Here is a 24205-nt window from a genome sequence, read left to right as displayed (position 1 = left end):
CACTCCTAAATGCCGAAGACAAATGGGGGTTGAAAATTCTCTCGGTTAAGACACAGGCTGAAAGTTCTCCCAGTGCTGAATTTAACCTACAGGGAAAATTCTTGAGAAGGTTTCTTCTAAAACACTGTGTTATGTGAGTGTTTTCAGTTTTCCTTTGTCGCTTTTGCATGTTGCCTCTTGTCTGGGTTTGTCTACCAGATGCATAAATTTGGGATATCAGTCTTGGGAAAAATTGTTCTGAGTCACAGAGGTTACTGACTTGTAGTCTGTGATAGTAAATTGTTCAGTCTGTCCCTAAGACTTTTAGGAGTCTACTTCCCAGTGGATGTGAAAATCTGAAATTCATTCTTGAAGAAGCTTGCAGCTTCTTTAATGAGAAAATTATATTGCATTTATCAGCCTTGATCTTCTGAAGTCTAACCAGTGAAAATTGTGGGTATGATATCTTCTGTCTCGTGTGTTTCACATCATGGAGAATCTTACAGTTTATTTCAAAGCATATTTGGAATTTTGGCCCTTTCGGCCCTTTCCTGCTGGCCCAGAACTTGCGTATGATGGGGCTTGCATTGTTTTCCTCCTTTATCTAGTCTAAGCTTAAAGATTAAACGAGAGAACTCTCCACATATTTGAAGCATACATATGACTGAGCTATGGATACCCAAATATAACTTTTGTTCCCCATTATTCCTGTTCTTTAGCTATGTTAACATCAGATTCTTGTAAACGTGACCAATCTGTGTTCCAATGAGGGCTGTAAAAAGTCACTGAAAGTCCATCTTCTCCTCTGAGTGAATTTAAATCTGGAATAACTCAGTTTTCTTAGTTTGAATTACATAGGTGTGGCTGACAGCAGAGGCTGGCTAGCAGTTCCCAACACCAGGAAATCATGAGGTCACACTTGTTCCTTGGTCCAAAGACAGCTTTGTCCTCATTCCAGGTGAAGCCACACCAAAACACAAATGGTTCATAATTTTTGGGTTCTGCACCTGTGTTTTAGTCACAATTAACATGTAGGCTACAGAGGCATCAAAGCACCTTGAGCAGCTACATGGGGTTTAATTATTATTATTGCCTAATAACGTATTGCTAGGAAAAACAAATGTAAGAGAAATTCTCCCTTTCCATTTCTCTGAGTAAGGAAAATATTAGATATATAAAAAATTACACAGAAACCTTGATGCAAACTGCTGGGGATATTTTTTTAAAGCCTGTCTGACAATAATTTTCTGAATTAGTTCTTAAACATTTTCACTTCAGATCTTTTCTCCCACCCTCTGTTCCCACAAACAATTCACAGAAGTGCAATAAACAAAACCAGACTCAAAAACCCCTAACTTCTATAAGTAGGAGGTAAAAGAATCCTTTGCTTATTCCAATTATTCTTTGAAATATTGGTTTTATAAAAAAAAAAAGGAGTAAAAAGTCACCACCCAAAGAAAGGACAGAGACTGAGACCAGTAAAATTGGTATAATGGGAGAAGTATGCTCCCTTTCATTTTCATAAAAGTCTTGCCAGAAATACTCACTAATAACTGCAAATACTTTTTCTGCAAAAGAACTTGGAACCATTAGGTGAGATCTTTTTGAAATGTGGTGAACCCATTGACAAGATTTAATTAGTTAGTTAGTTGAATAGAATATATATATTTCTTCTTTCCTGCCTTGAAGAAGAACTAGAAACTTCTCTCTAGAAGTTTTTAGGAATATGAATAAGCTGCAGGGCTTTATATTTTAACACTTTCTGTTCTGTGCTAATCTATACTACTGTTGCTGAATATGTTGTGTTGCATCTATTAAGTTTTTGTCTATGCAATTTCTCAGACACTGATGGATATAAACTGAAGATTTATGCCCTTATTAGTCTATCTCTGCACTTCTTAGAGTGTATCCCTATGTTAATAATGACCTTTTCTGAATGAAATAAAATGTTAACATTCTAGTATCTAATATTAAAATTATTTAAAATACTTTAGAGTATTTTAACATAAACAACCTATTTTAATTGAGATGAAAATTATTTCAAAGCACTTGAGAACTTTGTCATTCAGAAATATTTTTAGTACCAGTTTTTTATAGTGTTTTTTTTTTTGTTTGTTTGTTTTGGGTTTTTTTTTTTTTTTTTTTTTTAATTAACACAGTGATTTATGAAGCACTAAGCTGAGCTGAGCATCCCCTTGTTTACTTTGGGCAAACTGAGTGACAAAAATAGACTGTTTAATGGCATTTTCCTGTACCAGGCAGTTTTCATTATCTCACAATGTATTTATGGCATGGCAATATAAGTTGAAGTAGATTGTATTGGCACTGCCAGCATTAGTAAAATATTCCATTCGTAATACATCTAGCACTGCAGCTCTTCATTGCATTGCCACTGTAATTTTCAAAATATGCATCATTGACATAAGTCTGCTCTCCCCAAAATGAGTGGAAATTTTGGATGCTGAAATAAGAGCAGAATTTTGCTGGTGAGAAATTTTGAAACGGAAAGTCAAATACAGGGTAATGATTTTTTTTTTTTTTTTTTGTAATATAAAAGATCGTGCTGTCTAACAAAGTTAAGTGAATATTCTTAAAGATGTGCAATTACACATTTACACAGCCATTTTACACTTCCTTAAAGCATTTCGATAGCTGCGTGCCAACAGTGATATCAAACGTAGTACCTTTGTCAATCTGGTGAAGTTAATTTACCCCTTCTAGCATGTCTGCTCTGTGATCCTCTCTTAGAGCCATAATATTTCTTCCATACTGGCTGGATCCAGGGTACAACACAGACTGTCTGGGAATAAATCAGGATTATGTAGAGCAAGTGGCTGTTATTTATGGGACCGTTGTTCACTGGCGAAGAAGTTGAAGTGTTTGTAGCTGATATGATGGGAACAGTGAGGAGGAGACCCCTGAGACCGCAAGAGACGTTTTCCTTTTCTCACTTCCCTGCCTGGCACCTGAAGAAGAGATTTTTAAGGAAAGGCCTGCTTTGTCTCTGCAGCTTCAGACAGAAGCTGACCCACTGGAGATGCAGGCAGGAGAGAATTTAGCTGTTAAAGTCAAAGAAATATTTTCTGATTAGGTGTGAACTGATTTTATTATTTTTCCCTCACAGCTTATAAAGTGACCCACTTTAGGTAACTTTTTATGAAGTATCAAAAAGCACTTATCCAATGCCGGAGCAGCTGCTGACAAATTTCAAGCTTTTATTTCAAAGCATGAAACAGTTAAGTGGTTGGAAGAATACTTTTAAGCCTGAGAAAAGCAGAGTGATGTGAAGAGCTGTGCATTTATTTTGAGATGTCTGCAGTCCCAGTTCTCATGAATTTTTAGTTGGTGTGGTGGTCTAGCCAGTTCACTTCCCAGTTTTCATCTCAGTACCTCTCTGAATACAAATAAAATCAACAAACCCCCAAATCAAGCCACCAGCTCCCCCAAATCTCAGTGTAGGACAAACCCCACCAATTTGAAGAATTTCCTTCCAAGTGACTGCATTTTTTTCTGAAAGCACTGTTTTAAAATGGGAAATGTCAGCTTGGTAGGTGCTGTGGCTATTTCTTGTGCTTGCAGAAGCAGCAGAGAGCTAAAATTCTGACTTTGGTGTGTGTGTGTGTGTGTAAGGACATGCCAAAAAGGACCAAGATGATTCCATTTGGATAACACAAAGAGGTGAAGTTCCTCACTAGCAAGTCCCGTGCTAATAGTTATGCACTTTGAAGCTTTCTTTATTTATAAAATAAAGCCAGTTTTGAGTCAAAGTCCAGACCTTACAAACACCCAGCACAATTTGTGGTAAAGTTAAGCAAGTTTGCAGGGTCTTCCCATGTAATTTTCACTTGTGATTGGTTAATTTTGTTTCTTTGAGTTTTAGGGGTTTAGATGTAAATTTTTGAAAGCTTTCTGGAGTGATTTCTTTTTGGTCTTATGAGATGCCTTTCAGCTGAGCACTGGAAAATCAAGACTACCCGAATCACTGGGAGAGAGCATGACCTGATGGAGTTTAGCATGGCAGACCCAACTTTCCTTTCTCCCTGGGAAGAATTTCACTGGAAATTGATTTGCACTTAAATGAAATTTGCCTAAATTGTTAAGTAGCGTGTGCTGCCTTTTAGGGAAAAAATCCGAATATTCATGAATATTTGCGGTCTCGTTGATCTATGAAGTTGTTCATGGTGGGCTTTCCTGAAATAGGCTGTGCTACAGAAACTTAAATTTATAAGCCAAACTTGTTCCCTTGATAAGTAATCAAAAAAACAGATTATTTTTAGGATCATTTAGAAAAGACAAAAATCAATCTGAACTGATTACCCGCGATCTCTCTATAAAAAGATGTCAGTCAATTCCAGCTATCAGATCTTCTACAATCAAGAAGAGTGGAGAAAGGGAGAGGCTTGTAGAATTGCACATAAAAGACAGATTTGGTACAGTCTAATAGTTGCTTAGAAGACGTAACACAGACTTTAATCCCAAATTTGACTCGGGCTGTCTAACAGGAAACATCCATAATCAGTGGCACAGCAGTTAAGCCTTGAATGTTGTGGTAGAGTTTGGATATTCTCTCGATCAAAGCATGATGGGTTTGTGAGGTAGGAGCTGAAAATACTTTTCCGTAGAGATGAATCTTGACCACCGTAGATGGAAGAGGGAAATGATTGAGTTATGCTGATTCTGCTAAAGAGCTCCAGTTATATATTAAGGCAGTAAAACTCCCTACGAAACATGGGAGGAATGTATTACTAGTTAATTACAACAGCAAGATACGCCATTGAAGGGATTATTACCATATTTTATGATGACTTTTTTATCATCTCCTTGTTTATACTTTCCTTTGGTAATGAACTTACCTTCAGAAGTTTGAAATATTTAGTATTTGAGCACTTAATTCTGTAGCCCTTGTATTTGATAAGAGCAGTTCCTAATACGTGGAGTAAGAATACAACTTCAGGTGAAAAGAAAACCCAGATGAGAAAATGGCATTTTCAATAATTATATACAGTGTCCATGCACCAACAGTGGTGTGGTTGTGTCAGTTTAGTTTTTCTGGTGATGGTGAGGTATATGAAGCAGGAGTTTTTTTGTAATGAAAGGCAAATTCTGTTCCAGCCAATGTGGAATGTAAAGCTGTTGGATTCCCAGGCCAGTTTCAGCAGCATCTCATCAAATGAAAGATGAACATCTCCTGTTTTAAGTAGCTGGACAACTGTTTGATTGCTCCTTCTATAGGAAAATAATCTCTTCATGGATGGCTATAAGTGGCATCATTTTTCCTTTGGGTTCCCCTTGCTGTTTTCTGTATATATTACACATCTGGACTGTAATGGAAACTTGCTCATTCCTCTGAAACATCTGTTTTGTCCGGCTGCAGTGAAGACCTACTGCTATTTTTGCTATGTACTCCATAATTCTCTTAAATCTTTATCTAGTGGCCTCTGTTCCAGGTACAATCAATTCAAAATCATGCAGGAGTAATTAGTGTTTTTGCAGAAAGTGTTGCCTTATTTCACAACTAGGGTTTTTTTTTTGTTTTAAAAAGCAAGGTGAAAAAAGGCAAGTCAATGAAAAAAGCAGAAAGAGCTTATGTAAATATCTAAGGAGAAAAATGTTAGTAAGTTCCCATTTGGAAAAGAAAAGATTGTTCCTTTCTTCAGTTTGAAGGTATCAGTCTGGTTATCCTGTTTATGCAGCTGCTCATAGAAAGGCCTTAAAAAATGCCCCCAAATCCCCCAAAAAACAAAAAAACCTGGGGAGTAATGTACTGGATTCTTCTAGTAAGAGGAGGAAGGAAAATGAAACAAAGGATAAATTATAGAATTTCAGGCTCATGGTGGTTTCTGCTGCTAAACCCTGGTGAGGGCAGAAAGAAGCAGTGGCACATACCAGTCATATCTGGAGCTCGGATCTTGCTCAGTGAGAGATTCTCAACTAAACCTGTGAGAGGGAAAAACCTTTTATCTCCTCAAGCACAGCTCTGCTCACCTCGAGGAGGCTCTGTGTCCCACCATTGAGAAGATCCAGTGAGAATCATCACATGACTCTGGGCCAGTTTTTTTCTGCTAGTTTTTCCTTCATTCCTCAGGCGCTGGATTTTTTGTTTGGCTGCTTTCTCAGCATGGTGGAAGAAAATAAAAGGAAGCAAGTGAACTCTGAGAAAGGGAATCAGGATTCTGTGAACTTGAGAGTGATAAGTGCTAGAAAGCATCTACAAATTTTCAGGCAAAATAATTTCTTTATTGTATTCTGTACCACCATCAGATCCCATGCACTGTGCTGACACATTAATTGTGTTCCCTCCTGTGCTGAAAAGGATGGGAGACTTGGATTTCTTTGCTACAAGTCTGTGTGTTTTGGGGGGATAATTTTAAGTACTACCTCTTCTGTCAGTATTTAGGACTCAAGAAGTTACCAGGTGTTTTTTTTGTTTGTTTGTTTGGGTTTTTTTAATTATTACTTTATAGCAGATCAAAGCTGGAGAGTGCAAGAGAGATACTCTCACAAAGGAAAACCAGATGCATTTTACAAATACCCAAATTGTGCTATCAGAGCATTAAATATTTACCAGCTAGCGTCTGCCCATTGTGTACTTTGGTATATTTAATTTCTTTTTATTGTTATTGTCTGTCTGGACTTGGACTTATCTCCTTGGCCAGAGATAAAGGATGATTTGTGTCGTGAACGCACGGCATGTGAAGCCGTGCTTAGGTTTTTCTTGAGATTCAAATAATGAGGTAAGGGAAGGGCAGAGGTATGGAAAAAGGCTTTGCCAAGCTGCCTTTTAAATTTCATACTGTATTGAAAATGCAGCTCTGTCAGGAATAGTTTTGGTTTTGAGGGTCTGCTCTGTGTTAGCAGCACAAGAGGCAGCTGACTAAAATAAGAAAATATCAGGAGGGTGTTTTGGGGGCTGTTTATTGAGGGCAAGCACTGAGCGAGCTGTGGGAGGTGTGTGTTTCCCAGGCTGTTAAGGGGCAGCAGGGACCACAGAGCTCGTGCTGATAACAAGTGGATGCTGACACACTAATGTATTTTTTACTTTTCGGCAAAGTATTAAGGCTAGAGAGTTGCAGACTGTTTGTGACACATGGTAGTTTGTTGAAAATCGTTATTTGCAAAATAGAGGGGACCTGTTATATTAGCAGAAGTGGCAAGAAAATAAACAGCTATTTTTGGTTTTGCCGTTGTTTAGTGATTTTTTTTGTTGTTGTTTTTTGGTTTTTGTTTGGTTTTGTGTTTTTTAAAATCAACAACCCTTGACACTAGGAAAGATAGACACAACATTAGCTATTATTTACCAAATCAAACATATTTAAATGCACTGCCTCTGATATTTAATAAATATTGTAGTGTAGCTTTTTGTGGCTAATAAAACTTGGTTTACATTACACCCCTTGCCTGCTATGATTTGCCTCCTAGGGCTCACTTAGAGTACATTAAGAAGCTGCACACAAGATCACTGTGATTTGCTGTAAAACTTAAATAATTCATTTATGCACCACTGCTCTCAGACAGTGTTTTTACAAACGCTGTAATGAGACAAGCTGTGAAATGTTTTACGTGGTGGAGATGAGGTCTGCTACTCAAGAAAAGTCTTTCTGCGCAGATTTGATTCCTTGAAGTCTTCCAAGAGGATTTTGCAAGCATTATGGTGAAGACCTCCAAAGCTCACTGATGAAGCTACTTGTTCTAACTCAGCAATATCTTTTGCTTCCAGTACTTCCAGTGTCTTCACTGTAGGGCCTAAAATGAGCACTGGATACTTAAGGAGTGCAGAGTGGAAACTCTAGTTCATTTTTCTGGGACAAGGCCCTTTCCTGACTTTGACTGTACCTTGTCTACCACACTGATACTTGCTCTTACTCTGCTCTCTGCAGTACGCTTGACTTTTTAATAATGGGCATGAAAGGAATTGGAATGATCGCAGTTAAAATCTACCAGAACTGAGCTTTACTTGCGAGGTTGTTGACAACTCCCCTGATGCTCACTCTAAATTCTTTTCCTCTGGAGTTGTGTTCCTTCTGTGTAGCCATAACCTTCAATACCCTCTGCAAAAGTCTTATTGTCATGCAGAAGGGCTTAAAAGTATGTCCTGCACCTGCACTTTCAGGAAGCAGTTCTCCTGATATGAAATACCTCAATTATTTACACTAAATTTTAGAAGGATTTGTGCTTTTCCTACTCTAGTAATTTGGATGGAGAAGGGGGAATAACCTAACCTCTCTGTCATTTTTGGTTGTGTATTAAGCTAGAGCTGTTAACTACAGGATCAGATCTAATTTGTTCTACGGGAATAACAAATTACAGAAGAGCTAAAACTTAAACAAATTAGTCCTAAATTAGTAATTGGGTAAGAATAATCTGTCTACAACATGTGCCAGAAAAAGTATCCAACAGTTTAAATTTCCCATACACACCTCAGCACTGACTTTTAGAGCTTGAGACGAGATGGGGGAAAAACCTAGGTGTAACTGAGACCGCTGGATTTCTTCATTTGGAATTTGTAACTAATTGGGAGAATGTGTAATTAAAAGCAGATTTTAATTTTTAGTATCAAGACAAAAGTTGAATCTTTCGTAATTTCTTTATGTGTCAAATTTGCTTTGGAGTCTTTTGCTAGAAAATATTTTGTGACTACCTGTAGTTTTGCATAGCCATTATAAAACTTTAAGTGTGCAAGGGAGATTAATATTTTACAGAATCAAAGCTGGAGAAAAAGGAAGAAAACAAAATGCTTGCACTATTACTAGGTAGAGATCATTTTGAATTTGCTAGCACTCCAGTGAGCATTCCCCCCTCTTCTCAACCAGACTTGAATCTGAGAAAATTACCATCTGTGCATAGATATGCAGGAAATGAGCTAAATTTGTAGTGTAAACATTTTCAAATGAATATTTGCACAGTACAGTCTCTCAGCAATGCATTATCCTCTTTCATTTGGTAATCAACACATATCCCTTATGGGTTGTGTTGAAAGGGAAGAGAGTGACTCTCACTAAACTCTAATTATCCTTTCCTTCCTCCTGGGAAGCGCTCTCTTTAAGCTCCCTTTTGTGAGCTGCTCTGCGTTTCACTATCATTCCACCTCTTGATCACTCTTTCTCCTTATTTTGCCTCGAAATATACTGTAGGATGTAAGAACACAAACCCAGGCAGCTCTGTGTAAGGGATTTCTGCTGAATTCCTATAAGGTAGAATTCCCAGGCCAACACAAAGCCTCAGTGAGACTCAGAGAAACCAACTTTCAGCCAAGGCTTTACGCAGGACGCGGGTTTGCGGTAATACATAAATATTTCTTGGCTTATGGCTGGGAGAATGACATATTTCCATTAGCCTCGAAGTATTTTTGACTCGATTCGATGTGCAGCAACATGAGTCAGCTGTTTCTGCTAAGCAGTGTTCCTAATTCAGCCTTTTTCCTAATGAGCACGTACGTATAACGTGAGCTTCCTACACCGATTAATCTGTGTTTCCTCCATATGTTTGTGGGTTTTTATTTTCTGTTAATTCAGTGCAAGCTGCTGAATAGTAAAACGCAGTCGAGATCTTGTTCTAGCGGAAAACGGACTCTAGCTGAAGTTGCCAGGGAATTGCCAGAATTAGCATATCCCAGTAGTTTTGGGAAAGGAATTTTTCAGCCCTTCCATCTGACTTCTAGGGCTTGAAAATGGATAAAGTTTTGAGTAGCCCTGCATAGAAGTCTTTTTCTGTGTTTTTCCGAGTAAATTTCTGAATTTCGGAGTGTGTAGAAGAAGAAAGCTGGACCGAAGCTGGTCCAGGAGGACAAAGTAATGTTTGCCTGTGGAGCTGTCCCGAGATCCCTCAGCTGGGATACTACACCTTGGCAGAAAGAATGAGGACATCAGAGGATGGGGAAAGATCAGTGTTGAGTATAATATTAAACCAGAGAAGTTTGGAAGCAGATGCTTCGTGTTTGGGGAGGGTAGGGATTCACAGCCTGTGCGTGGAAAGGAATTATTTTATTTGCTAATTTTAATGTGCAATTAGGAGTGATACCAGCAAAGCTTTTCCGTTGCTGCCTCTGGGCTGTCAGAGTGAAGCTGTAGCCCTATTTGTGTGCATCCAGGGATGCAGAGAACACAAAGACAAAAAGGGGTGCACACATGCACGGTAAAGCGCTGCAAAGTGTAACCACACCCCCCTCCTTCCAGAAACCTTGATTAACACCCTCTTCTCTCCCCTGCAAAAGAATAAAACCAAACACAATAAAAACCTTTTTCTTTAGTATCAATGAAATCTAATGGTGTAGTTTTTCTCCTTCAAGCAGGGAGAATTTTAATTCCTTGAAAGCACTTTGTACAAATTAAAGTCCTTTCCCCTTCCAAACATAATTTTTAACAAAGGAATCGATCTCTCTCCCAGCAAACCAAGGTGAACAAATACATATACAAAATAATTAAATTGCTTTTTTCTTATTATAGGAGTTTGTTTGGTTTGCAAAACTAAGCTGGAATATTTATGCCCTCCCTTTTAGGGAAGGTCAGCAGATACATACTCAATTACCTATTTGTACGCGTTAAATCAAATGACTCTATATTCAATATTTTGTTTTTTAATTTTGTCTGAGCAGGAAGCTGGAAATCCAAATTAATGGCTCTTCCCCAGTGACATAAATTCTGCGAGGTGTTTGTAGCCTGCTTGCCTCGTTAAAGTGCTCTGACATGATTGATAACCCTTGTCCTCTCTGGCTGTGAAGGCTGCTCAGCAGAGGCAAGTAGACCATGCAGAGAACTTGTACTAGGATCCAAATCCAAGATGTTTTCATTTTTTTCTGCTTCCAGGTTGTGAGGAATGGTTTCTAAATAGGTTGGTGCCCTTCTTGTTTTCTCACCAACAGCTGCTGTTGGACATGATAAAATATCGAAGTCACTGCAGCCGAGCAAGGAAAAGTAAATCTTGTCCCCGTGAGTTACCTGGGGGCAGTAAAGTCCTTTCTGCAGAGGCGGGCACTGCTGTTTTGGGACCATCCTGTGCACACCCTGTACAGCTACCTGGTATTTTGACATGCAAAGGGTCCTCACATGAGTGGTCGACCAGATGTCCCACTTTTTCTCCCTTTCTGTGCTTACCTGTGCACTGACTGGCTGGACCTTGAACTTAAAACATCAGATTTCTTCCAGAGAATCGTAAAGCTGCTGTAATGTAACAAAAATCCAGGAAATGAGCATTTCAAACTACTTTTTGCTGTCTTCTTTGTGTTCATTGACCCTTGTCTCATTTCAAGGCAGCCTTTACTATAATGGACTGGGAATCTGATGGAGCAGTGCAGGCGAGATGAGAGGTGAACACCTTGGGGAAAAAACTTCTGTTAATTTTGGTGCTTGGCTTTAGTCTCATACTCTCTTTCCTACTGTGTGATACTGAGGCAGAAAGTGGATTTGTCCTCTGTGGCTTAACATTTGTGAGGGTTGTGGATTTGCTAAGGCATAGCTTGCAATTCATATTATTAGGATCTTTCCTGTAGTGCAGCAATTCAGTCCCTCCCAATTTGTTGAAAATACAGGAAGTTAATTTGAACAATGGGTATTATCTGCAGCAAGCTCTCAGTAAGGTGTAGCTGAAAATAGATTAAATGTCAGATACAAATTATCTTGATCCGGAAATCCACGCAAAAATTGGGAAAACAGTCTAAAATGTTTGGTCTTTAAATAATGAGTATGCAACATTTAATGGAATTCTCAGGGCTTTGAATATGAATCCGAATCAAGGATGAAATTGTCAAAAAAAACCCCAAACTTTCCAAAGGACTGAAGAAATGACAAGCACCAGTCACCTGTGGCCGCTGATGTGGCTGGAACCCCAGCAGAGGCACCTTGTCGCGTAGACACATCTCTAATCAATGCTACTGCTACTTTTTATTTTGTCTTTAGGCAGAAGCAGAAAGTAAATGTAAGTAAAAGAGCCATGCACATTGCTCTTTCCATAATCCTTGTGCTCTGAGCTGCTTTTCCCCCATAGGCTATTAGTGCCTTTGAATAAGTATCCAGCTCTTTTCAATAAACACTGCGCATCTGAAGTTAAAGTGGCTACTGGTAACTGAAGTGACAGCTACTCAACTGCTAGCAACCAAGAGAAGCTTGCTGAACCTGAGGATGTCACATCATTTTTGTAGCTCCATTTCAAAGCTCTTGGAGTCTGAAGTGCTATATTTTCAGGCAGAAACAGGTAGTCAACTATGGTGTTTATTCATTGAAGGTCAGGCTTTTGTATTATGAAACTTCTAGCAGATGTGATAAGCAGTAAATTGCAGATCTATCACCTCCTTTTTTCTATCTTTTTTTATTTTTTTTTTTCCCTGTGAGTGTGTGTTTGTGAAATCAGCAGAATACTGCCTGCGTATGATTTATGGCCCACTTTTGACCAACTCTTATCAGGCTCCCACAAGCCCTTTTCTGATGCAGCTCGTGTCTGAATGACAATAGACAACCAGTGCCTTTATGCTCCAAAATCCCTCTCTGCATTCTAGACACCTTAGATTACATCTGAGCTATTGATTTATTTCTGCCCCCCCTGCTTTTTTTTTTTTTTTCCCCCCCACCAGGGACCAGTTTGTTCAGCCTGAACAAGATAGACTATTATTAAACTGAGCAAACTACTCCATGTGAACTTGGTAGAGAAATAATCATTTGCAACCACCTTTCTAACCACCCAGGTTCGTAACGAAACGTAGGTGTTGAAATATTAAGACTGTTTATATATGTGTCCCACCATTGGTGTTTGTTCAGATTATATGTAATTTATATACATGAAATGAGACCCAACAGGCATTCTGTTGTGCTGGACATTATAGGCATATTGCCTAAAGCACTGCAGTATTGCCACCCAATGTACAAAACCCAAATTATTACAAATCTTCGTTATAGAAATGCCTACTCTAACACCAACTGGATCCGTGACAGAGAGGTTTTATGACATATTTTAGAGCCTCAACAAAATTTATATATTCTACCAGTAGGCTTTTTTTTTTTCCTTTTTTTTTGGGGGGGAGGGAGAGGAAGCTATAAATTTTACAGTACATTGGATTTTTATATCTCCTAAAAATGTACTGTGCAGGATTCACATTTAATATCCCTCAGCTACAGTAATCTGTGCATTTAAGTCAGTAGGTGAGAAGATACAGGCAGGGCTTCTAGTTAAAATGTTTTTTTTTCCTTTCTCTTTACTACCCCGAATTCCCCCTTCCCTCCTACAAGCACATACCTCACATCTGCATCTTCTTTTAGTTAAAATAGCATTATAAAAGCTGATACGCTGATTCAGGTGCCACATGTGAACTCCTCTGTCCTGCTTTTAGGGAACTCTGAGCACCAGCAGCATCTGCAGCTGCTCTGAGAAAAACCTAGAGCGTGGCATGGACTAAACACCACAAACAGAGGCACTCAGAGGTTTGCTCTTGCTGCTCTTGGTGATGGGGACGTTTCTGCTTGACTTTCTAATAGACCTCCCATGTTCCATGTCCTGCCTCAAAGGATTTATTTTATTCTGCCTGCTATTCATTGTGTTTAAATGTCTGTCATTGCTTGTGTCCTGATAGACTTTTTTTCCCTTCTTTTTTTTTTTTTTTTTTTCCCCTGTGGCAAGTGGGCAGAAAGTATCACACACAGGCTGTAATTTAAGTGTTTTCTTTTAGGCATTTCTTTTTTCTCCTGTGGAGCAAAACACTCCATCAACAAAGAACCAAATAATGCCAGCTTCAAGGAGGGAAAAGTTAACTTTTGTCGTTTATTACTAGGTGTTAGGTGTTTATCATGTCATTTCCTCATATTTAAGAATAAAATAGTCCTCATGGGAAAAAAAAAAATTCATTTGAAGTTTTATAATTATTCCATGTTTCCTTCAGTGGAAGGCTATTATTTCTTTTCTGTCCATTCAGGGCTTGGTCCTTCAGGTCAAGGAAGGTCTGTTCCAGTAAAATACCTATGGATATGCTCAAAAGCATTTGAAAGCTCACCTATAAATGAATGGTTTGGAAATACTGAAGTATTTTTGCTTAAAGATAGTTGGTCAGTGGGGTGTCTGAGTAATGCCTATCACCGAGACCCTGTAGAAAGTGAAGCTATTTTTCCCATGAAAATCACACCTTTTGAAAATCACCTAGCTGAGCACCCAAATAATGGAATGAGAGAAGAAGCTGTGTTGATGAGGAGTACGACTGAGTCTGTTCAGCAGCAAAGAAATAAGTTATACAGAAATTCATCCATAAATTGGCGTTACACAGAGCCACGGATTGCGTTGCTGCTGGTGACTGAGAGCACTATGGCTCTGCAAGGATACTGGGGAGTTACAACAGTTTCTGGGTAGAGTAAGGAGAATAATTAATGGCTGATGGAAAAGGATGAAATGTTCTTTCTCCTCGCAACGGAACAAGTAAGAAGGGATGTGAAGGCAGCATGAAACAAGGAGTGGAGAGTCAAGCAAACTGAAATATGGCAGGCTGAAAAACCCAAAAGGGAACACTTTTTTCCCGTAATGCGTAACTCAGCTGGGAAATTCGTGCCTCTATTCAACGGAGAACAAATCAAATTTTAGCGAGAGATAACCAAATTTATAGCAGCAGTCCATGCTACAGCAGGAAGAGCAATGTCAAGGTCATTAGCAATGCTCTGCATCCCCCCTCCAGTATCTGGGTAGCTGGGGCTTGGAAGGGACAAGTAGCCAATAACTGCAGACAGCAGAGTTGCACTTTGAAGTTTTGTCCTGGCCATAAGAGGCTGAGCTTCAATGACTTATCTAGTAGTTCCATTAAATTCAATAGATTATTTTTAAAGTTTGGGATAACCAGGGGGTTGAATGTTCCGTGCAGAATGTTGCTCCCAGTCTCTCCATGCTGCGGTTGACTCTTGTATAGAGGAAACAGAAATCACAGCAAAGCAAACAATCCAAACCAGAGATTTAAGGCTTGCTGAAACTGACAGTCGCTTTTGTGACATTCACCACTGTTTGGAGTAAACTCTTGAGAGTCCTTCTGGCCTGTGTTACAGCTGTTGCATCATTGCATCTCAGTGTCACCAGGAAAAGCAGTGGCAGAAACCTGCTCTGGGTGAGCCACATCCGGAGTTTTTTCTGACTTCATGGAGGTCCTCTTCCTCTGTCATGGAAACACCGTGATTCTTTTATCGTAGCTGACTTGAAATTGTGCTTTAGTTGTCTAAAGGCATTTTCTGGTTTTACTTTGTTTTGGAGCAGAAACCTACTTTATTTCTTTTAGCTCCTGGTGTCTGCTACCCTGCAATACCGACACTGGCCCGCAAAGTGTTGGCTTGCATAATGCTGCTTCAGATAAAGGTCATAAATGGTCTTATTTGGGAATTAATTCAAATAAGAAAGAGAACGAGCCAAAACCAAGCCTCTACTGGGCATGTTAATAATGTCATTTGTTTACAGAGAGCAAGATCTCTGCTAGAGGACATCCTGAATCATTGGCTGCTGCCCTCAGTGTTTGCCTTTGGTTGTCCCTGTTGTGAGGGAAGTGAGTCCAAAGGTCAGAGAGACTCTGCTGGTTCAACACTGCCTGAAGATATCTATTCATCTTCTGTACATCTAGGCTGATGGTTTGAAAGATGGAAGTTAGGATTTTGATGCTTAAAAAAAAATAGATGGGATTCAGTTCATACCGTGGACTAGTTCTGGACTAGCTACAACCAGGAGGAATTAGTGCTGTAGCTCCTGAGCACTAACCAGGGAAAAGGAGGTTGTTGGGATGTTGGAAGACAGTGGCAGCAGATTGGAAATGGGTGTTTGAGGGCAGTGTCTGTGGTGGATGTGACAGGGATGCCTGTCGGCATGAGTTTTTGGCGTGCTTGTTTCTCATGCATGTAAAGTCTGTGTGGTTTGGGGTTTTTTGTTTGTGTGGGTGTTTTTTTTGTTTGTTTGTTTGTTGTTTTTTTTTCCTTTTTTTTTTTCTTTTTTTTTTTTTTTTTCTGAGCAGTCGTCAACCTGGTAAATGCAGAAACATTCCCCCGAAAAAATATCTTTCTTTCGTTGCTCTTCTCATACACACACACAAGAAGGGGTGAGAAGACACAGTCGAAGTCTAATCCTTTAGTCTCTAATCCTTAGAGAAGAGTATTTGTTGTAGAGGCTTTAAATGTAGGGCTTGTGTGGCTCCATGCAGAGAGAGTGCTGAGTTTCAGCAGGTAGCAGGTAAAAGAGCAGAGAAATAGGGAGCCACATTGTCAGCCACGCTGAAAAGTGCTCCAATGCCCTTTCCTAAGCATTTTCTCATCATCATCAACAAGATCAGATGTTTATTTTCAGACATGAATACCACAAACACATGGCTCTTGGCTCTCAAATAAGTAGCAGTAGCAATTAATTATCTCTTGGAACACGTTACATCTATGGAGAGGGGATTTTAAATCCTCACTTTTTTTTTTTTTTTTTTTTTTAAGATTTGACATATTTCTGAACTGTTCAAAGGGGCATGTTAAACATGTGGAAGAAGCTGGCATTCTGGCTTCAGCAGCAGGTACACAAAGGCTGTCTTCCCACAAGTTCAGTTGCACTTTTGGTTTAAGAGGGAGCATTTTTCACTTATCACACTGAATAAAGAGCGGGGGATATTCAAACACACACTGCAAGGGTCTCCTGGGTGTAGCTATGGATAGTAGGTAGTATTTATGCTCCATTTTGTATGCTTGTCAACAGCTCTTTGTGTCCGACTCCTTCTTGTTTAATGCAGGTTGTCCTCGGGAAAGGAATGAAAAGGAGTGAATGTTGTCTCAGCTGCTATAAAGTGCTACTTTCTGTCAAGTATAAATCATCATCCCAAAGTTCATTAACCTTAATATAATTTAGTCTTCACGTGTCATCAGTTGAGCCCAAGCCTTCCAGATGAGTCATTCACTATCTGCTAGATTTGTGGGGGAAAGCTGATTTTTGTCGTATATGATGAATTTTATCTGCAGGCTTCTCTTTCTTCACTCTGCTCCTTGCCTTGGAATGGCATTTGTTGGACTGAGAAGGTGCTGTGAGACAAGCAGGGTTGTGACAGCATAAAAAAAAAAGGACCAGCCAGCTCCAGAGGAAAAGTCCTTGTAATAGCCAGGGTGTCAGTAGTGTAACAGCTCTGATTCTCCTTTTCTCTGCTGCACCAGTGTGTAAATCAGGAATCACCCTCTTGCAGCAAAGGGAGATGTAGCTGAGAAACTTCTGCGGAGCTCCCAGCCTCTGCTGTCTGCAAAGCAGTGCAGATGCACGAAGGTGAGCACTGGGGAAGCGTGAAGACCCCAGGGATGACAGCAGAGCTCAGCTGGTGTCCTCAGCAGCCCCCTCAGCTCACCAGCTGCTTTGCCAGCATCCTGCACTGCCCAGGGCTCACGTAAAGGGTGGGTTTTAAGGAGGGATGTAAAGCAAGATCATATAGCCACTGACCTTGTGGCTTTTCACAGGGAAATCATCCCCTGCCCAGGGGCTGGCATGACACAGGTGGAGCTCGCTGGAAGGTGTGATAAATGGGCTGTGGAGACTGGCACTGCATGTGGAGCAAAGGCAGGGGTCGATGTAGTGTGTGTAAGATGAAAGATGAGGACAGGGCTAGGTCAGGGAGAACATTGTGTGTCGAACTGTAGTCTTTTCCACTGTCCAGACACCACAAAATCAGTTTACCCATCTCTTCCAGCAAATCAGAGGCATTTGTAATTCACACTTTTTAAAAAACTTCTGCCTATTTCTACTACTTTGCGGATTAAAAAAAAAAACAAAAAAACACCTGTACATGTACACACGGAGATAGAATAAAAATCCCTCCATAGCATCAGGTCATCACTCTTTCGGCTGCAGGAAGCTCACCTATTGACAGAAATCATCTACCTCCAGCTGATCTTACTTCTCAGCCAAGGTCTGAAAGTCTGTCACCTCCCGTCACGATCTGTCATACAAACATCACACACAGCGTTGACCTAGCGGTTAGAAAGATTTGTTGCGAGTCTGTTGGATCATTTTTCAAAAAAAAAATTTTTTTTTTTTTTAAACCACCTAGTACAATGGGGTTGAATTGTTTTATATATTATGGGCAGAGGCTGGGTCTCGGTTTATCCTAGTAACCTGCCCAGATTTCTCGCAGGAATCCTGTGGACTGCACAAAAAAAATGCTTGAGTCAGACTCTTCTCTGCTCAAGACTCAATAAGGGCGTGTGTTGATCTAAACACATATATCTTCATCTGTGCCAGGGGATCAGGGGTGGAGAAAAGAAAAATCAATGTTGTCTGTGGCTGAATTTCTAGTTGTGTTTCACAGGGCTGTTACCTGGCTCATCTCTTACCTCCAGACGTTGCAGGACAGCCCTGCTGCATTCCTTATGCATTGGGCTGTCTGGGTTTTTCTCCAAGAAGATAGGCTTGGCCTATTGTTTCTTCTTCTTCTCTGTCTTTTTCAGCCTTTCTCTGTCTTCCTCCTTTTTGCCTCTGTCACAAACTGTGAAGACTTTTTGCGGCTTCTCTGTTGCCTGTCTCTCCAGGGCTCTGGGTGGGCAGGGCCAATGAATTTCTTCCCAAAGCCCAAGAGCTGCAATAATCTGGTTTAGCCCTCAGAAAAAAATCATGATACTTACAGATTTGCTGATTTGAAAGGGGTCTTTAAAATCATAAGGAAGCGTACCTGCTGAAAATCATCTTCATATGAATTAAAGTTATTTACATATGTAAGATTTTTAAAGACATCTTCAGAGATTTGAGAGAAAGGATCCATAGGTTGTTATATGATTTTTGAGGTCTTTGTGCTACATTTGAGCCTCTAATCAGAAGATACTTGTATCATTACAATTGATGTTCAATTTAGACATCTTTGTTTAGCTTGGTTTAAACTGATAAATTTTTAAATGCATTTTAAACATAACATAAATCTTGAATGCAGTTTTTCTTCTTTTAAACAAATTCTGGCAGTTTTCTATTGTTTTCTGAAAACTCTTCTTTTTGCTGTCACGAAACAGCTCCAGCTAAAGCACTAAAAATACTTTTGAATTGTAATGGCACTAAGAAAAGTCTCTGTTCAAGGTCTGGTGAGGGTAAAGAGTGGAGTTGTACTTTTAAACCCCCTAATAATTTACCTCCACCAAAGCTCCTAATCTTTGCAGCGCATCACCTATTGTGTGGAAGAGTCAATCAATCAGCTGTATTGGTGTCTCTCCATTAACTAGTTTGTCCTCAGTTCTTGACTGGGTGAAGGGTCCATGAGGACACGGGTCCTATCCTCAGCTCCATGACTGGGAGCAAGACTGAGGCCAAAGTAACGTTTGAAAGGTTTTCTTTTATTTGCAGAACAAATGTTTTCGTCCAACTGTAGCACGGTCAAACAGTGTGAAGGAAACATAACAATCCCCCTGCCTCTTTATCTGTGTTTTTGTAAGGTCACCCATCACCACGGTATCTAAGAGTCTTTCTTCTTTTCCTTTAAGGGTCCTGGTCAGGAGTTGAAAATAAGGAAAAGAGAGGAAGAAAAAACACAAAGAAAGAGGCATCTGAAAAGTAAAAAAAATACAGAGCTGGAGGTGAACCCAAACACTCAGAGGTAATTTGCCTTGAGGAGCAAGAACCCTCGAGACCTATGTGCAGACTTTGGAAAAAAAGAACCTGTGAACAATAGTAAAGGCTATGAACGTACCATCCCTCTGACAGGTATGTAAACCTTAAGATTAAAATAACAGCTTCAAAAATCCTTCTGTCAGAGTGAGTTTGCTTTAGCTAAAGGGTTAGGGTTTCAGGGGAAGTGTCATAAAGACAATATATATCAAGTGGAGACAGCTTAGGAAATTTCTGTTGGGAATTTCTAAACGGGTTGGTCCTTGAAGGGTATTCTCTAAAACTTGACAAAGTTATCATGACATTAATGTAACATTATATAGCATTAAGTAATTAAGGGTTATAACTAACGTGTTTTAATTTTTTTTTTTTCTGTATATGCTGAATCATCTTTAAGATAAATTTTGTACATAAGGAAAATGAAGAATCGGGAAGGGCACAAAATTCGAGATCCCATTTTTTGTCTTTGTGTCAGTTATTATTTTGATTTTAAAAAAAATTCACCAACATTTCTGACAATTCCAATACTTTTTTACGTCACAAAGTAAATTGTGAAGGATTCCTTAAGAGGCTTTTACATTTTTGTCTTTGTTTAACTATGTCTTTTCACTCCACCACTTTTAATTGTGAGGGGTGACACTGAGGAGAAGATGGTGGGTATTTCAATCACATGTGATTGCCCCTGAACACCCACTAGTTGCATGCTAATCACATCCTTTCAACAAACACAAGCCACTAACCAAACCCCTTTTTGCATGTGCAGAAATAAGAGAATCTTGACCGCAGAAAGCAGACATGATGTATATTGGAGTGAAATTATTCAGCTCATTGATACTTCTTCGAGCAGCAGCTTCCTCCTCCTAGACATCTTAGCTGAGGTTTGCAGATGACCACAGGTAATGATGTGGTTTCTTGTCACTAATAATAATTAGGTGAGGCAGTAATATGTGGTGCAAAATATTATCACTCAGTAAGTGGCATTTGACTGACCTAGCTACCCCAAAAGCTTATTACCAGCTTGTATACATCACCACTCCTTCCAGAAACACAGTAGGCTTCAGGAAATGTCTAGCAAAAATTTCAGCTGCTGTCAGGCCACATATAAGGTTTACATGGTCAGGTATAACACCCACCAGGGTCAAAGGCTGGCTTACACTGTGGAGAAAAGTAGACGGAAAGGTCAAATTCTCAAAATCATCTTATAAACTTTGGCATCTATTCTGACAGATCCCAGATCTCTACACACAGCCACTGGTTCAACAAAGTGCTTGGACCTATGAGCATCTTAGAAAGATGTGAGCCATTGCCCTGCCTTCAGCATAGTGGCACATCCCCGAGCAGCATCCCCTCTGGGGTGGCCCTTCCACTCCAACAGGCTGCTGGGATGACTTGTCTGCAGTTTCAGGTGTTTTTTAAAGGCAAGTGGGTCCTAATGATGGATTGTGCTTTTGCTGCCTGATTGAAAAGTATGAGCTTGAATAATGACCCCAAATATTGGGATCTCTGTGTGGTTCTTTCCTATTTATTCCACCAAGAATGCCGTTTGTGAAGGCTTATAATTAAAAAAGAATAACTCTTCCAGAAATGACACCCCCAATTCTCAAGCAGGAGCAGTAAAATAATTTCTTTTAATTGTTTTGCCTGTACTTCAGTTTGTGTAGCTGTTCCATGCAATTAACTTCAACACAAATCAAAAGAAATGTTCAGAGTTGTCCCTCAGATGTGTTATTTGTGCATGTCTATCAGAGAATCATAAAAATCAGAGACAGAAAAGTTCTTTTGCATTAGATCCTCTCATCGCTGCCCTTGCCAGCACAGATCTATTTCCCTGTACAGTATAATCTCCAGTGATTTGTCCAGTCTAGCTTTAAGTAAATAAAATATGGTGCCTTCTCACTGTCCTGCTGTAGGTGAGGCTTGGAGGTAATTGACACTGGCACCCTTTGAAGGTGTGTTGTGGACCTTAGCACACTTTTCATTTGTATCCAAGCACGATGCTTTCCCCCAGCTGCCGTGAGTATTGCGTGGCCATAATTCTTTCAGTGTTCTGTGCTGAACACTTGCAGCTAAGACGGAACAAAAGGAACGAAAATATGGTTTTGGTTTCTTTTTGGCAGATAGTGTACTTAGGGTTAGTTCATTTAAGCAGCCCAGAGGTGAAATGGTAAGGTGAGGGCCGCTAGAACATTGATGAAAACTAGAAGTATTGAGATACGGTGTGCTTTTCTGCACATGAAGATGTTACCTAGATAAAGAGGTGTATTTTACAGGGTTCAATTAATAACTACTTTCGAAATACTCTCTGCCCTCATGACTCAGAAGGCAGATCTAGCCAAATGCTGGGTGCTTTTGAAGAACACTACTGATGATATGCACACTTAAGCAAGTAGTAATAATGTTTGCAGTTTCCTTTTCCTCTGAAGGAATGAATCGAGTGTTTTACACAGTCCTTGCTCAAACTGTGCTGCTGCTTTGGGGTTGGGACATGTCTGCCACTCCGTGGCATGACAAAATATAGCTTAGATTTGATGGGAAGCCAGCAGTAAGCGGCTGGACCTCTCGTATTCAGACTCTTATTCTTGAACCATTCTGTTTCTCCCAAAAGATGTTAACGCACAGTGCAGAACAGCAAACAAAGGGTGTTAGCTGACCCCTTGATTTTAATGTTTGCTTTGTCTTCTCGTTGTCACCAGAGCCTGAGCTGCTGATTGTACCACCTACAAAGGCAGGAATCTCTGGGCACCGTTCTCCATCCATGTCACTGTCATTGCTCATTTCTGTGGCCTTGCTGAGAGGGGAATACTGTCTCTTGGTGCAGCCTCTTTACTTAGTACTTTTTACTCAATTCATATTGAAGGTTCCTAACGTAGGGAGTTCATGGCACTCTCACTGCTTGCTGTTACTGCCTCTGAGTTCATGGATCCTAAGCTGAGATCACATCTTGTAGCCCAACATTTATTGGACACATAGCATCCCATTAAAAGGTCACTTTAAATAATTAATGTTTTATTTATGAACACGTACAAATACTTATCACAAGCTGGGCTTTAAGCAGCAGCTCGTGAGAAAAAGAATCCATTCCATTTGTATTAAAACACATTCAGAAGTGTAATTATAAGAAGGAAAATCCAGCTGAGCTGTTAAAAGCATACACTGCAGAGCCCTGCTTTGGCCAGCTCATGTCAGGCTGCCACGTTCAACTGAGAAGGCAGATTTTGTTGCGTTCCACGCTAAATCCAAGAAACCAAACTGGTGATTTAGGGAACAGCTAAAATCTCCATGTTCCTGTCTTTCTTGAGCAATGCATTTGTCTGAGGCTCTGGGTCAAATGCTGCTGTTGAAACCCCCTGTGCGACTAGTGGCTGAGAAGGAGTTTTGCTGGGTTTGGAAGGTGAGGGTTTGTGCCCACTGGAAAGCCCACTCTTGAAAGTGGGAGCCACCCTCCTGACTCAAACTGTGGGCTTTCTGTCTGGCTCTGAAGGGTCCCCCAGTTTTTTCACCCTTTAAATCAGAGGCTTGACTCCAGTGGAATCATCTTCTGTTTGGTTGTGATCCTTCCTTGTGGTATGTTGCTTTGTTTTGATTTCCCTTCTCTATAAACTCTTTGTAGGAAAGCCTTCTTGGGGTCACATCACACCCTTTAGGAGAATAGTATTTGAGTATTTACCCCTTTGTAATACAGGGCTTAAAAAAGGGATAATTTTAAAAATAAAAATAATATTATAAAATTATCAAAATCATCATCACTCTGGCAGTTGTTTTATATCTTTACCTCAAACCAGAATGATGAAACATCTCTGATTAATTATCCTACAGGAGCATTTAAATTCAGCAATTGTAATAGTTCTTAACAACTGCCGTTGATGGTATTATTTTTCATTGGGAAGAAAAATGGTTATTGCTCACATTGACCTCCAGTAAATCTTGTCACCCAGCCCATACCCTCGTCTCAAAATATAATTAAAGCACTCTGGTTTGATAATAGTGACTTACAAAAATGTAAGAAATAGTATTTACATTTTCTCTTTTTATTGCTTTTTAGTTTCATACAAAAGGAAAGGTAATGCAACTGAACTACCTTAAATGGCCATGACTGATTTATTTCTGTCTAGAAATGTGGCAGTTTACATACATCATTTTTTTTTTTCCTAGGCTTACTTCAGTTTTTGATTGGCCTTTTATTTTTGTTTTTTTAAGAGATTTTAAATTCAATCCACAGTGTGGGAACCTTCAGAGGACTGAAGGAGTTGTTTTTATCCCACATGAAAAAATGTGAATAAACAAACAAATAAAAATGAGGTTTGCAGCCATATATTTCTGCATTCTGCTGTTCATGATATTCTGTGTTGTTGTAGCAACATGTTCCTCATCTGTATTTAGTTTAATAGCTGCTTTTGGAATATTGCAAGCTAGTACAGTATATTATCAAGTGGTTTGAATGACATCATAACCTATGAGTGTCATCTCTTGTGGGTTATAAAATCCTCCCAAAACTTCCGTTTGTATTAATGTCTTGTAATATAATTTTAAACCAGGTATTATAGTTTAACAGTGGAAGGATAAAATTCTGGCCTGCCTCGTACAATTCACTGGGGGAAGAAGAGGGCAAAGAATATTTCCCACCCTGCTTGGGCATGGACTGGGCAAGACAGGGCAGTGATTACTGGGCTGAGGGTTTCCCAGAGGA

The 24205-nt window shown here is 39.7% G+C and overlaps 1 long non-coding RNA gene across 3 annotated transcripts in view; it reads left to right on the top strand.

Moving 5' to 3' along the window:
- Window positions 1-24205, top strand: part of LOC120750433 (uncharacterized) — an 86569-nt gene that overhangs the window by 44087 nt on the left and 18277 nt on the right. For all 3 annotated transcript variants that reach the window (XR_005699983.2, XR_005699982.1, XR_009207660.1), the window contains exons 2-3: window positions 19395-19614; window positions 20282-20414. This is a non-coding gene — a long non-coding RNA (uncharacterized LOC120750433). The remainder of the gene's footprint in view (window positions 1-19394; window positions 19615-20281; window positions 20415-24205) is intronic.

The sequence above is a fragment of the Hirundo rustica genome, chromosome 3 (assembly GCF_015227805.2).
Source record: "Hirundo rustica isolate bHirRus1 chromosome 3, bHirRus1.pri.v3, whole genome shotgun sequence".
Taxonomy (NCBI): Eukaryota; Metazoa; Chordata; class Aves; order Passeriformes; family Hirundinidae; genus Hirundo; species Hirundo rustica.
The sequence above is the reverse complement of the archived record's forward strand: the minus strand, read 5'-3'. Positions and strand labels throughout refer to the sequence as shown.